At 43.5% G+C, this 14,818-nt stretch overlaps 1 protein-coding gene and 1 long non-coding RNA gene across 2 annotated transcripts in view; one reads left to right on the forward strand and one right to left on the reverse strand.

The window, feature by feature from the left end:
- The window catches only part of CNTNAP2 (contactin associated protein like 2), a 2,918,762-nt gene that overhangs the window by 2,463,657 nt on the left and 440,287 nt on the right, over positions 1-14,818 (forward strand). The window lies entirely within an intron of this gene.
- LOC115084566 overlaps positions 1-14,818 on the reverse strand; it is a 47,063-nt gene that overhangs the window by 10,631 nt on the left and 21,614 nt on the right. The window contains exons 2-3 of the long non-coding RNA XR_003854596.1: positions 7,680-7,768; positions 2,951-3,134 (exon numbers count right to left, since the gene is read on the reverse strand). This is a non-coding gene — a long non-coding RNA (uncharacterized LOC115084566). The remainder of the gene's footprint in view (positions 1-2,950; positions 3,135-7,679; positions 7,769-14,818) is intronic.

A 14,818-nucleotide genomic window follows, 5' to 3' on the forward strand; every position in this document is an offset into this window, starting at 1 on the left:
GTTCAGGCCTCCGATTGGCCGGCAATGATGTGTGGGCGCAACTTCAGACTGCCTCGAAGCAGTGAGGACTGAGTTAGGGCGGTAGCGAAAGGAGTAAGGGGTCTCTTACCCCGAGTGACTTGCTGAGCAGTGCAGGTCTCCTGACCTGTGCTTGCTGCGCCGCCCTGTTTCTTCTTCTTCTCTTCCTGCATGTGCAGCCTACATTTGTGCGTGCTACCCGGCACGCAAAAACGTATGCCCAATTTTATAACATGCGCATGCAGCCTCACACATGTTATAAAATCCGGGGTCAGCGCGTGCAAGGGGGTGCACCGAGCCCTAGGGGAGCCCAGATGGCTTTCGGAGCAGCCTCAGAGGGAACTTTCCTTCCACGCCCCCCCCCCCCACCTTCCCCTCCCTTCTCCTGTCTAACCCACCCCCAGCCCTACATACATCCTCCCCTAATTTTATTTTGTTATTTACACCTGCCTCTGGCAGGCGTAACTTGCGCGCGCTGGCTAGCTGCCGGCGAGCGATCCCTGGCATGGCCACTGTGCCGGAGGCCTCGGTCCCGCCCCACCCCTTTCACAAAGCCCCGGGACATACGCGTGTCCAGGGGGTTGCGCGCGTCGCCGGGCCTATGCAAAATAGGCTCGCGCGTGCAGGAGCGGTTACGCGCGTAAATCCTAAGGATTTACATTCGTAACCCTTTTAAAATCCGCCCCTTAAGCTTTCTAGCATGTCCAGATGAAACGTTGACCCAATCAATATTGGGATAATTGAAATCTCCTATTATTATTGTGTTGACCAATTTATTAGCTTTTTTAATTTCAGCTAGCATTTCCACAGGCTGTTTCTTCATTTTGGCCAGCAAGAAGAGCTGTGACAGGAGCAGAATGCCTCCCTGGGTCACCTTGGGTTCTTGACCCTGCGAGCTCATGGGGTTCCCAGTGCAGCATGCTCTCCTCAGTGCACAGGAACCAGAAATAGAGCATGTAAAAATGGACATGTTAAAATTAACCAAAGCATGCATGTACTTACATGGGCAGAGAGGAGTGGATTTTTAAAACAGCACTGGTCATCCCGCAGCTGCTTGAATCTCCAGAGCAGATACCCATCTATGTGCTCGCTTAGAAGCACTTCTGAAAGTTTACCTCCCCATGCATTGGATAATGATCAGTTCTCGGCAGTTAATACTAGGGATGTGAATCGTTTTTTGACGATTTAAAATATCGTCCGATATATTTTAAATCGTCAAAAATCGTTAGGGCCACGATACAATACCAATTCCCCCGATTTATCGTTAAAAAATCGTAAATCGGGGGAAGGGGGAGGGCAGGAAAACCGGCACACTAAAACCCCCTAAAACCCACCCCGACCCTTTAAATTAAATCCCCCACCCTCCCGAACCCCCCCCCCCAAATGCTTTAAATTACCTGGGGATCCAGCGGTGGTCCAGAACGGCGGCGGTCCGGAACGGCCCCCTCAATTGAATCCTTTTGTCTTCAGCCGGCGCCATTTTGCAAAATGGCTGCCGCAAAATGGCGGCGGCCATAGACAAAAACGATTCGACTCAGGAGGTCGTTCCGGACCCCCGCTGGACATTTGGCAAGTCTTGTGGGGGTCAGGAGGCCCCCCCAAGCTGGCCAAAAGTTTCTGGGAGTCCAGCGGGGTTCAGGAAGCGATTTCTTGCCGCGAATCGTTTTCCGTACGGAAAATGGCGCCGGCAGGAGATCGACTGCAGGAGGTCGTTCAGCGGGGGTTCCGGACCGCCGCTGAACGACCTCCTGCAGTCGATCTCCTGCCGGAGCCATTTTCCGTACGGAAAACGATTCGCGGCAAGAAATCGCTTCCTGAACCCCGCTGGACTCCCAGAAACTTTTGGCCAGCTTGGGGGGCCTCCTGACCCCCACAAGACTTGCCAAAAGTCCAGCGGGGGTCCGGAACGACCTCCTGCGTCGAATCGTTTTTGTCTATGGCCGCCGCCATTTTGCGGCGGCCATTTTGCAAAATGGCGCCAGCTGAAGACAAAAGGATTCAATTGAGGGGGCCGTTCCGGACTGCCGCCGTTCTGGACCACCGCTGGATCCCCAGGTAATTTAAAGCATTTGGGGGGGTTCGGGAGGGTGGGGGATTTAATTTAAAGGGTCGGGGTGGGTTTTAGGGGGTTGGCTCACGATTTTAATGATTTTTCACAACAGTTTACACACCCAAACGGCAACAATACGATTCCCTCCCCCTCCCAGCCGAAATCGATCGTTAAGACGATCGAGGACACGATTCACATCTCTAGTTAATACTCATTTTTATTTTTTTTGAGTTTTATTGGTTTATCATGTCTTTACTTAAAAGGATTTTTTTGTTTGAGTAGAATTTAAATAATATATCAAAAGGCAGCAAATTTAGCTTGTTTGGCGATGTTCATTTAAGTGGATTTCACTGCACCTGCTAATTTTTCTTCTCAATTATTCTGCAACTGCTAATGGTGAGCTCAGCAAAGTAACCAACTGCAGCTTCCAGATTCAAGATAGTGTATTTTTAATGCCAGTTATAAATTTCCCCTAAGTGGCTAGAAGAGCAGATTTATTAAGGTCTGTCTAATTAGTGTTGCAAGCACAGTGCTCTGTGTATTTCTTTCTTTCTTTCTTTCTTTTATTTTTTTTGCAGAGTTAGCTAATTACCCCAGGAGCAGGTACAAATCTGTCCTGTTACAGGTCAAGGAAATAGATAGATTTTGGCTGTCTTTGTGATACTGTGAGCTTAGTGGAAAGCTGTGTAATGTTTAAATGTTTTAGTAGATAGCGATGAATCTTCTGCAGTTCGATTCACCCCTGGCGTCCAGGAGATGAACATCTGCTTTTCCCAAATATTTTTTGGAAAGTTTGAAATTCAGACTCTCCAAAAGATATTCCCAACGATCCTCTCAACCTGTTTTCCCCACCCACAAGCAGCAATTCATCCCCTTACTTACTCAGGTTTTACTCTGCTCATTGAGGTCTCTTCCCAAACAGTTTTACTCCTGCTAAGATCAGATGTAGGTCCAGCCGGCCTTCGGATTGCCCATGTACATTCTTCTCCTCCCATGGGAAATCATGGAAACTGGCCCGTAGAATACTAATTTCTTTTACTCTTCCTGATTAAATCAGAATGAAAGCCTAAAAGAGGTTCAGGAGAAATTGTTTTATATATATTATAATATTTTATAATTTTTTTTATATAGTATATATTTCCATCCAATTCTGGACACGTTTAAAGAGACAGCAAGGTTTTTATCTATTCAAAAGCAATATTGGCAATCCCTACCTACTGTATAAAACTCTCAACCTATTATCCATGTGTTACTTCCCCTACCCCTACCTCCATCTTCCCAATCATTCTACATTCATATATTTTTCTCTCAGTTATTCTCACTAGTACACGTGATCAGGTTCCATCTTGTAGTGGTAAGCAATCCCTCAGTTCAAGGATGAGCCTTTTCTTCTTTTATTTTTGTGAAGAATCTTTCCAATAATATATTAGGAGGCTGATGTACTGAAGTTTATTAGCAAATAAGTCCTGGTAGAAAAATAATGCGAGAAAAACCTCACCCATAAGGGTGTGAAATTTTTCTCTGCTTAGTATGCCTTAACAGGGAAACCAATTTGCTTATAAGAAAAAAACGTTTTCCATCCTAGGGTTACTAAATGCTTCTATAAGGTTTCTGGAGGTTTCCTGCTCTCTGTTCAGGAGGGGTGAAAGGGGGATGAAAATAACTGGTGCTAGAAAGGATGAGGTGATTTAGGAGATAAGGTAGTAACAAGAAGAGGTAACTTCCTGCCTCTTGAGAATGAAATAAAAGGGGAGGGGAGGTGAGAGTCTCTATAAGATGCGCCCCCCCCCCCCCCCTAGCATCTGTTAGGTGTGAGTTTTGTGGGTCCTGAGAGGAAATAGGGGTGGTGAGGCATCCAAAGATTTCTGAAGCAAAGAACAGGAAGCTGAAGGAAAGGGTTTGGGTAGCCTACTAGAGAGAAAACAGCCTGACAACTAAACGGGTAGCTCTTTGTCTAGGAAAGGTCCACTGAAAGAACTTTTTTGAGAGTGAGGCTGCCCCAAAGGCTTTGGGGTTAGCGAGCAAACAGGCCGATACAGTACAGTGCACTCCGACGGAGCGCATTGTTAGCCTGCTCTTGGACGCGCGTTTTCCCTTACCCCTTATTCAGTAAGGGGCAGAAAATGCGCGTCCAACCCGCCGAACCTAATAGCGCCCTCAACATGCAAATGCATATTGATGGCCCTATTAGGTATGCGCGCGGGATACAGAAAGTAAAATGTGCAGCCAAGCTGCACATTTTACTTTCAGAAATTAGCGCCAACCCAAAGTTCGGCTCTAATTTCTTCTGGCGCCGGGAAAGTGCACAGAAAAGCAGTAAAAACTGCTTTTCTGTGCACCCTCTGACTTACTATCATAGCAATATTAAGTCAGAGGGTCCCGAAAAGTAAAAAAAAAAAAAAAAAAAAATTGAATTTGGCCCGCTGCTGTCGGGCCGAAAACCGGACGTGGGCTCGAGAACCGAAGCCAGCAAAATTGAGCATCGGCTGTCAAACCCGCTGACAGCCGCCGCTCCTGTCAAAAAGGAGGCGCTAGGGACGCGCTAGTGTCCCTAGCGCCTCCTTTTACCCGGATCTACCGTGTCACCTAATTTAAATAGAGAATCGCGCGCACTGGCGAAGGGCCTGTGCGTGCGCCGGGAGAGCGGGCATTCATCCGCTCTCCCGCGGACTTTACTGTATCGGTCCAAAAGCGAGTAGGATTCTTCCTGCTCAGAGAAGAGTGACAGAATTTTGAACCCATTTCATCTTTGTGGGATTGTATCTAGTTATTCAAATAAAGATTTCTACTGGTGTTTTTCCACCGTCTAGTCCTTTGGATTTGGATTCACAAATAAAATTCAGTTTCTTTTTGGAAGCAACTAACGGTGTGGACCTTGGACTTTGTTTTATGGTTAGTCTTCCCTTGAGCTTCCCAGAGGCAGTTTGGTCCCCAGTTGGTGATGCCTAGTGGACCTTTGCTTTTCCCGGGCTCCAGAAGTGTAACTCACTACCTCTGCAGCCTCTGTATGTAACCCCAAGGAAAATGGGGTTACATACAGAAATAAGAATCAAATTGAATTTTAGGGGGCTCATATTCAAAAGCATTTAGCTGGCTAACTTAGCTACTTTATAGGATATAGGAATAAAATATAAGTAGTTGGCACATAGATGGGTCTATTTTCTGGAGATCTATTTGTGTTATCTAGGGTTGCTTATTATTGTTCCTGAGAACCTTGATATATTTGTATGTTTTTTGCATAAATAAAGAGATGAGGGAAAAAAGAATCAAATCAGCAAACAAGGAAAGATAATTCGCAGAAGCACAAATACAGTGGGACGTATAGAGGGTTACCCTAGAAACCCCATGTGGATCAAAATTTGGCACAGCAGTTGTTGATAAGGGGTGAACTCAAGCTTATGGACGAGAGATTGATCATTTCAGCACAGGATAGTGGACTACAGACAAGATGGTTCACAACCAGCATAGAAAAGACTGGCAAAATGGATAAATGCAGATTCAGCATATCAAAACTGGAGGTGATTGCACATCTCATCACTGGATGTGCTTCTTTCAGAAGGCCTGTATACAGAAAAGTACAATAAGGTGGAACAGCTTATTCATTGAACTGTGAAGACACTATAACATTGACATACCAAACAAATACTGGGAACACGACCTAATAGAATAGAAGAGAATTAAAAAGTTGTGATCACCTGTTACATTCCTATTCCCGACAAGAAGATCAATGCTAGAAAAACACATGAACTGCATTGTTGATGTCAGTAACCAGCGACTATTCTGTGGATCATATGGAGAAAGCTAAGACCCTTGAGTACCAAGAGATGCAATCAGAGACCAAGAAAATGTGTCAGAAAAATACAGAAATAGTCCCAATTAAATTGCTTGCCACTGGCCTGATTAAGAAGAATTTCCAAGAGCATCTTGATATATTGCCTATAAAAATTACACTCTTATCAACTCCAGAAAGAGGCTCTCTTTGGCACAATGCAAGTACCAAGAAGGACATTAGCAGTAAATTTGAGAGATTGAGATCACTCCTAACATACCCTGGCTTACAAATGAGGTCCATTCATGTCAGGGTATGTGCAAAACAAACCTCTTTGGAAAAATTGCCCCAAGAGAAGCTAGATAGGTCAGAGCTGTCCAGAGCTGAATGAAAAAAAAATGAGGAAACCATCCAGGATCGTCTGCTTCTAATTCAGCTGCACTGAAGTAGACGCTATGAATGAGCAAAGTGACCAGCAGTCGGCATTATAACAGTAGACAAAGACCTATGCAAAATAAAGACATGAACAATAGTATTAGCAACAGAAACAGGTGTGACCCCCCTTTTTCCAGGGGTCACCTTTAGATGCTTTAGAGGTGGTGAGTGACGCTGCTACAATCCTGGGAACAGTCTAAGTTTTTGAAATACAGCGGGCTGAAATGCAGCCTGCGCGGAAAAAATTGATCGGCACAGAATAAAGACGCCGCAAGAAGAAGATTTCTACAAGGCTACAAGGATCTGAATTGGTTTCCTTTCCTTCCCCTGAAGCAGGACAGCGGTCCGAAACATGGCCATGTTGGGTTACCTGGGACCTTTTCAGTGCGGATAAGTATCCGTTGCATTTTTGATTATCAAAATTTGGTTGAGTAACTTTTTAAAAAAAATTTTTTTTTTGAAAAATACAACAAAAATTGATTGTTTCGAATGATTAAAAGTAATAGTGACCCCTATGAGAAACGAGTTGAACACATAATATGGCTGCTCGTGAATAGAGGGTCTTACAAAAATTGGTCTACAATCGGTTTGGCGTTTTTGGGTGTTATGTTAGCTCTCTAACTAGTACACAGGTTATTTTTGGTTGTTAACAGTCTAAGTCCACCAGGGATTGCCAACTGGGGACCAGAAAATCCTCTGGGAGGCCCAAGGGAAGGCTTACCAAATAACTTAAGTTCCACACAAATGGTTGGTTCCAAACAGGGAAAATAATTTATGTTCCAAATTCAAAACACAATCTTCAAGTCTCAAAAACAAAAAATCAAAACCAGTTCAGAATTTCACAGTAGAAAATCTTCTTAGAAAAGGAGACACAAGAAATAGTCTTTACTCCTGAGGTCTTCGGGGTACCATCTCAAATAGAAAAACATCCCTTAAGGTCTTCACCTTGGACTTCCCCAGAAGGACACAAACCCCTGAATTCTAGAGCTGAGTTCCTTCTTCTGATCAAGATCTTTGATCTTGATCAGAAGAATATTCCACCACACCATCTTTCTCTCTTGGGTAGGGAGCTTGGACAATCATTACTCTTTCTCTCTCTCTTCTCAGCTCAGATCTGATCTTGCAATCCTGAGTAAGCACCCCTTATTTTATATCTCAAAAACCTTCCCCCCTATCTACACCATCCTATCACTCAACTTTAGATGACACCTTATCTAATCCACCTTCAAACCCCTCCTTAATAGGATGGATACATGCCTAATGCAAGAGCTTTGCCTGTTCAAATCTCTCTGACCTCTTACTGAACCCTGGAGAGCAAGAACTCTCCAAAAATCTGCTTAGTGACCCTAGCAAGAGTTACACAGGACACTGTGAAAGCAGAACAACAGTGATTAAACAGAAAAATACCTGTTTCATCAGTCCAAAGGTAAAATGATGGGCATTGTGGATGCAGGAAGGCACTTAGTAGTCAGATCAACAGGAGTAAGCTTTTTCACCTACAAGGACAAATTGGCATATCATTAAATGATAGAAGTTATAGAGACATCATTGGCACCATAGAAGAATGCAATGGGTCCAGCACTTTCTCAGTAGGACTCCATATCCTAATTTGTAACCTATCATTAAAATCATCTGTTGTACCTGAAGACTGAAAGGTGGCCAATGTAGCCCCAATATATAAAAAGGGCTCCAGAGGTGATCCAGGAAACTATAGACCGGTGAGCCTGACTTCAACGCCGGGAAAAATCATGGAAACTATTACAAAGAATAAAATCATAGAACATATAGATAGACATGATTTAAAGGGACACAGCTAGCAAGGGAAGTTTTGCCTCATAAACTTGCTACATTTTTTGAAAAGGTTAAAAAGCATATGGATAAACGTGAACCAGTAGATGTGGTGTATTTGGATTTTCAGAAGGCATTTGGCAAAGTCCCACATGAGAGGCTTCTAGGAAATCTAAAAATTTATGGGATGGGAGATGATGTCCTTTCGTGGTTTACTAATTGGTTAAAAGACAGGAAACAGACAGTAGGATTAAATGGTGAATTTTCTCATTGGAAAAAGGTAAACAGTGGAGTGCCTCAGGGATCTATACTTGGACCAGAGCTTTTTAATATATTATAAATGATCTGGAAAGAGGTATGACGAGTGAGATGATCAAATTTGCGGATGACACAAAATTATTCAGAGTAGGTAAATCACAAGGGATTATGATAAATTGCGGGAAGACCTAGCGAGACTGAAAGATTTGGCATCCAAATGGCAGAAGAAATATAATATGGACAAGTGCAAGGTAATGCATATAGGGAAAAATAACCCTTACTGTAGATATATATGTTAGGTTCTATCTTAGGTGTTACCACCCAGGAAAAAGATCTGGGCATCATAGTTGATATTACATTGAAATTGTCAGCTCAAGTGTACTGTGGCGGTCAAAAAAGCAAACAAAATGTTAGGAATTATTAGGAAGGCAATGGCAAATAAAACAGAGGATGTCATAATGCCTCTTTATCGCTCAGTGGTTTGACTGCACCTTGAATACTTTGTGCATTTCTGGTCACCGCATCTCCAAAAAGATATAGTTGCACTGGCAATAGTACAAAGAAGGCCGAGCAAAATAATAAAGGGCATAGAACAACTCTCCTATGAGATTATGGCTGTTCAGCATGGAGAAGAGACTGCTGAGGGGGGATATGACAGAGATCTACAAAAACATGAAAGGACTTAAACTGGTAAATGTGAAACAGTTATTTACTCTTTTGGATAATAGAAGGACCAGGGGACACTCCATGAAGTTAACAAGTAGTACATTTAAAACAAATCATAGAAAATTATTTTTCTCTCAACGCACAATTAAACTCTGAAATTCATTGGCAGAGAATGTGGTATAAAAAAAGGCTTGGATAATTTCCTGGAAAAGTCCAGAAACTGCTATTAATGAATAGTGAATAGCTATTGCTTATTACCAGCATTAGTAGCATTGAATCTATTTAATGTTTGGGTACTTGCGAGCTACTTGTGACTTGGATTGGCCACTGTGGAGACAAGATACTGGGCTTGATGGACCCTTGCTGTGTCCCAGTATGGCATATCTTATGTTCTTATCCCAAGCACACATGTAACCATAGATAGGGCTTTGCCATAATATCTGGAAAGGAACCAGGAAACATAGGCCATTACATCCATCACCATTAAAAGATGGTCATAGGAGTCCTGACTGTTCGGACTGTGTTAACGCTTTTGATTCTGCCAGATGACTTATTGGCTCTATGGAATAAAAAATAAAGCCCTTATGAGTTCAACTGATAACCTAGATGACATTTGGGAAGTAAACTATATCAAGGAAGACACTTTCTACCTCCTTTTTTTCTGCTTAGTACTGGGATACTAGATAAAGTCAGGCAGATAAGCCAACATGACCTCCAGAAAAGAGGTGACACATCTGAAGACAAAGGACTGACTGATAAGAGGTGTGTATCTTCCCACCCTCTGGAAAAAGCCAGTAGCCAAATAATGCAAAGTGGTCATGATTTTCAACTCAACAGACAATCTGTGAGGGTGGCCTATACAGGTGGTCATATATCTGTGCAACATTTCACAGAGACCTATATTAACTCTGGCACTCTGTCTTAGTCAGCATCTCTAAATCTGCCCTGGATAGCATGAACTGTTATGGGAGGCCTAGTGTCCCTTGCAGTGTCATAAAAGAATGGATGTATTTTTAGAAGGTTATTTTCAAAGGGACTCTAAACAGTGCTTTACTGCTGGAAATGGACCTTTTGAAATGTTCCCAGTCAATATGTCTGCAAAATTACATGCATACACCCAGTATGCATGTGATAATGTTAAGTACATCTGGAAGAGGTGCTCTGGGGTGAGTCTGGGTAGGGTTTGTATTTGCATACATACTTTTGGATTTTGAAAAGCATGCATGTAAATTTCCTCCATAACCTTCCCCGCACAAAGCATCCAGTGTAACTTTGTGTGGGTAGTTTTCATGGGATAATTTCAAAGTGAGCATAAGCACATAAGTTTGCCTTGAAAATTGGTGAAATTTGCAAATTTAGGCAGACTGTTATAAAATTATTCCCTAAAAGCCGCTGCGGTGCACCTGAACTACATACCATCTGAGATGGAATGGAAAAGAAAGCACCCACCCTTTCTTATTCCTTTTATATAGGCTACTGTTTATTTATTTTATTTATTTTAAATTTTTATATACCGGAATTCCTGTATGCAATACAAATCAGTCCGGTTTACAAGTAACGAAAGAGGTTGCCCTGGTCTGGGAAGTTAGACCTGGGTTTTTTTACATAGAACATGGAACAATAACAATAAACCATTGAACATTATTACAAGTAACATAGAATGTAACAATAGCATTTAACAGATTTAACCTTTTGATTTAACCTTTTTTTTTTTACAAAGAACTTTAGAAGCGAATATGGTCTGCAGTAGACGGTTATATAAAGGTGAATAATGACTGTTAGAATTGCGAATAAGCAAGTACGGTATGAAAATTAAGTGGCAAGGTGTTGGTGACACCCTGCAATGGTTGGATCTGAAAGTCAGGAGGAGGTGCCTATTGGAAAGCTTGCCTGAAGAGCCAGGTTTTTAACCTTTTTTTGAACTCTAGTAGATTGGGTTCGAGTCGAAGGTCTGGTGGGAGCGCATTCCATTGGTGTGGTCCCGCAGTGGAGAGTGCTCTTTTTCTTAGTGTTGATTTGGCAGGAGCTGCGGCTAACGTGCCTTTGTAGGCGCTTCTGATGGGTCTGGAAGATAAGTGTGGACGAAGTTGGGTTTGTAGAGATATAGGTGCGACGTTGTGAATTGCTTTATGAATGATGGTTAATGTTTTATATAGGATTCTCTGTTTGATGGGTAGCCAGTGGAGGTTGCTCAAGATGGGGGTAATATGGTCTCTTCTCTTCGTGTTGGTTAGGATTCTGGCTGCGGCATTTGGTACTATTTGTAGGGGTTTGATGCTGTTGGAGGGGAGGCCAAGTAAGATTGAGTTGCAGTAATCAAGTTTCGAAAAAATAATGGATTGAAGAATGAGGCGAAAGTCATTAAAGTGAAGGAGTGGCTTTAGTTTCTTTAGGACCTGTAGTTTAAAGAAGCAGTCCCTGGTGGTTGTGTTTATGAATTTTTTTAGGTTAAGTTGATTGTCCAGCCATGCTCCAAGATTCCTGACGTCAGCAGAGGGCTCAATGTTTAAAGATGTGGTTTGTGTCAGGTTAGGTGTGTGGGTGTTCGGGTTGTGTGAAATCAGTAGCAACTCTGTTTTGCTGGAATTTAGAATCAGGTTCAGGCTGGAGAGTACTTGTTTAATTGGTTGAAGGCAATTCTCCCAGTAGGCGAAGGTTTTTTGAATAGATTCTGTGATAGGGATGAGGATCTGGATGTCGTCTGCATAGAGGTAATGAGTAAGTTTGAGCTGTGATAGCAGATGGCAGAGGGGGAGGAGGTAGACGTTGAACAGGGTGGGAGAGAGGGAAGAACCTTGAGGTACACCTTGGTCTGATAGGATGGGGTTAGAATCCTTGTTATTAATTCTGACCTGGTAAAACCTGTTTGATAGGAATGATTTGAACCAACTGAGAGCTGTGCCTTTAATTCCTATGTTTGATAGTTGTTCTAGGAGTTGTGAGTGATTTACCGTGTCGAACGCTGAGGATAGGTCTAGTAGGACCAGTAAGAATGATTGTTTTTTCTCCAGGTTCAAAAGTAAATTATCAGTGAGAGAAAGCAAAAGTGACTCTGTGCTTAGTGATTTTCGAAAACCATATTGTGCAGGGGAGAGAATGTTGTATTCCTCGAGATAATCGGAAAGTTGTTTATTTACGGCTTTTTCCATCAATTTGGAGATCAGGGGCAGGTTTGCAATTGGTCTGAAGTTAGCTGGGTCCGTTAGTGATGCATTTGGTTTTTTCAGTAGGGGTTTGATGATTGCAAGTTTTAGTTGGTTAGGAACTGTGCCCATGGACAAAGAGGTGTTGATGATTTCTGCAATAGGTTTTGCGACGGTGCTAGGGATGGCAGTGAGCAGATTAGTAGGGAGTGGGTCCGATGGATGTGCAGATGGTTTAATTTTTTTAAGTAAATTTTCAATCTCCATGGCGGATGTGGGCTCGAATGACTCTAGTCTAGAATTCAGAGTGGGTTGGTATGAGCTATGAGGTATTGGTAGAGTTTGATGGGTTGTGAGGGAGCTAGTAAGGTTTGAGATTTTTGTTTTGAAGTAGGTGGCTAATTCGTTGGCCTTGCTGAGCGCTAGTTGGTCTGGAATGGATGGTGGTGTCGGTTTGGTGAGAGATGATACGTAAGAGAATAACGCTTTAGAGTCGAAGATGAAGTTATGAATTATTTTTGCATAGAAGTCCTTTTTTGTTTTGTGTATGGCGTTTCTGTAGGTGTTAAGGGTGGCTTTGTAATCCAGTCTGGATGAGGGTGTAGGGTTGATTCTCCAGCTTTGTTCTTTGTTTCGTAATTTTTGTTTTAGGGCTTTTAGTTCCGGGGTGAACCATGGTTTTCTGTTGTCTCGTGCCGATTGGATTACTTTTGAGGAGGTTGGACAGAGTTGATCCGCTATTTTGTTCGTGAGTTTGATCCATGAGGTGGTGGCTGTGTTGGCGTCTGAGAGGTCTATTTGTTTGAGATCTTTGGAACAGTGTTCTGTGAGTAACTCCAGAGAGCATGGTTTCCTGAAATGAATGGTGGTTTTGGAGATGTTTGGAGGTGGTGAGTTTTTCATTTTGAGGGTTGTGTCTATGATCTGATGGTCTGACCAGGGGATTGGTGTGCAGGTGGGATTGGTATGGATGGACCAGCTATCGTTGATAAATATGAGGTCTAATGTATGACCTGCTTTGTGGGTGGGCCCGCTGATTATTTGTGAGAATCCAAGGTGACTGAGGGAGGAAAGGAAGGTTTCGCAGTTAGTAGATTGAGGGATGGAGTCCACGTGAATGTTGAAGTCTCCCAGTATGATGGTTGGTTTGTCTGAGTTTAGGTGTTTGGCTATCATCTCTATTAGAGGGGAGGGGTTAACCTCTAGAGTTCCTGGTGTGGCGTAGATGAGGAAAATTTGTAGATGTCGAGATTTGAATATGGAGCATTCAAGATTTGAAGTGGCGTATGATAGTTGTAGGGTTATGCCCAGTTGTTTTTTTGCAGCAAGTAGAATTCCTCCTCCTTTCTTTTTTGGTCTAGGTATTGAGAAGAGGTCGAAGGATTGTGTGGGTAATTGGTTAGTTAATGATATGTCCGTGGGTTTTAACCAAGTTTCTGTTATTGCACATATGTCAGGGTTGTTGTCAATGAGGTAATCATTGAGAAGGTGCATTTTTTTGGAAAGTGACTGTGCATTGAATAAGGTTAAAGTGAATAATGAGAGGCCTAGAAGTTGTGTAATGGGAGATGTCATGATGTTGATGAGTCTTTGTTGTCTGGGTGTCTGAATGGGGTCTGGTGGAGAGTTATTTCTGGGTTTTCTCTTGAGTATGGGGATGGAGTGGCGGTGTGTCATTGTATGCTGATTTGCTTGTGTTATAAAAGGAAGGTCTGTGACCGGTTACGTTCAGAATCTGCTAGGATGGATGCTGGAACAGCTGGAGTGGGAGCTGGAACTTGTGGAATGGATGCTGGAACCTGTGGAGTGGATGCTGGAACAGCTGGAGAGGATGCTGGAACCTGTGGAGTGGATGCTGGAACAGCTGGAGTGGAAGCTGGAACAGCTGGAGTGGAAGCTGGAACTTGTGGAATGGATGCTGGAACCTGTGGAGTGGATGCTGGAATAGCTGGAGTGGATGCTGGAACAGCTGGAGTGGATGCTGGAACCTGTGGAGTGGATGCTGTAACAGCTGGAGTGGATGCTGGAACAGCTGGAGTGGATGCTGGACTGCAGGGGTGGATGCTGGAACTACTGGAGTGGATGCTGGAACCTGTGGAGTGGATGCTGGAATAGCTGGAGTGGATGCTGGAACAGCTGGAGTGGATGCTGGAACTACTGGAGTGGATGCTGGACTGCTGGGGTGGATGCTGGAACTACTGGAGTGGATGCTGGAACCTGTGGAATGGATGCTGGAACCTTTGGAGTGGATGCTGGAATAGCTGGAGTGAATGCTGGAACTACTGGAGAGGATGATGGAACCTGTGGAGTGGATGCTGGAACCTGTGGAGTGGATGCTGGAATAGCTGGAGTGGAAGCTGGACTGCTAGAGTGGATGCTGGAACTTGTGGAATGGATGCTGGAACAGCTGGAGTGGATGCTGGACTGCTGGAGTGGATGCTGGAACTGCTGGAGTGGATGCTGGACTGCTGGAGTGGATGCTGGAAAGCAGGAGTAGATGCTGTGAGGGCTGGATAGCATGCTGATTTGTCTTGGTGGACGCTGGTGAGATTGTAAAGGGTGCAGTATTTTGGCTGGAAAGGAATGGTAGAGATGTTTGGAGGGGGTTGGTGCGTGCTGGCTTTATTCGTTCCGAGAAATCCGTTTGTCCATAGTCCTTGGCATTTGTATAAGTTATATTTTCCTCTGAGG

The sequence above is a fragment of the Rhinatrema bivittatum genome, chromosome 2 (genome assembly GCF_901001135.1).
Source record: "Rhinatrema bivittatum chromosome 2, aRhiBiv1.1, whole genome shotgun sequence".
In the NCBI taxonomy this organism is placed as follows: domain Eukaryota; kingdom Metazoa; phylum Chordata; class Amphibia; order Gymnophiona; family Rhinatrematidae; genus Rhinatrema; species Rhinatrema bivittatum.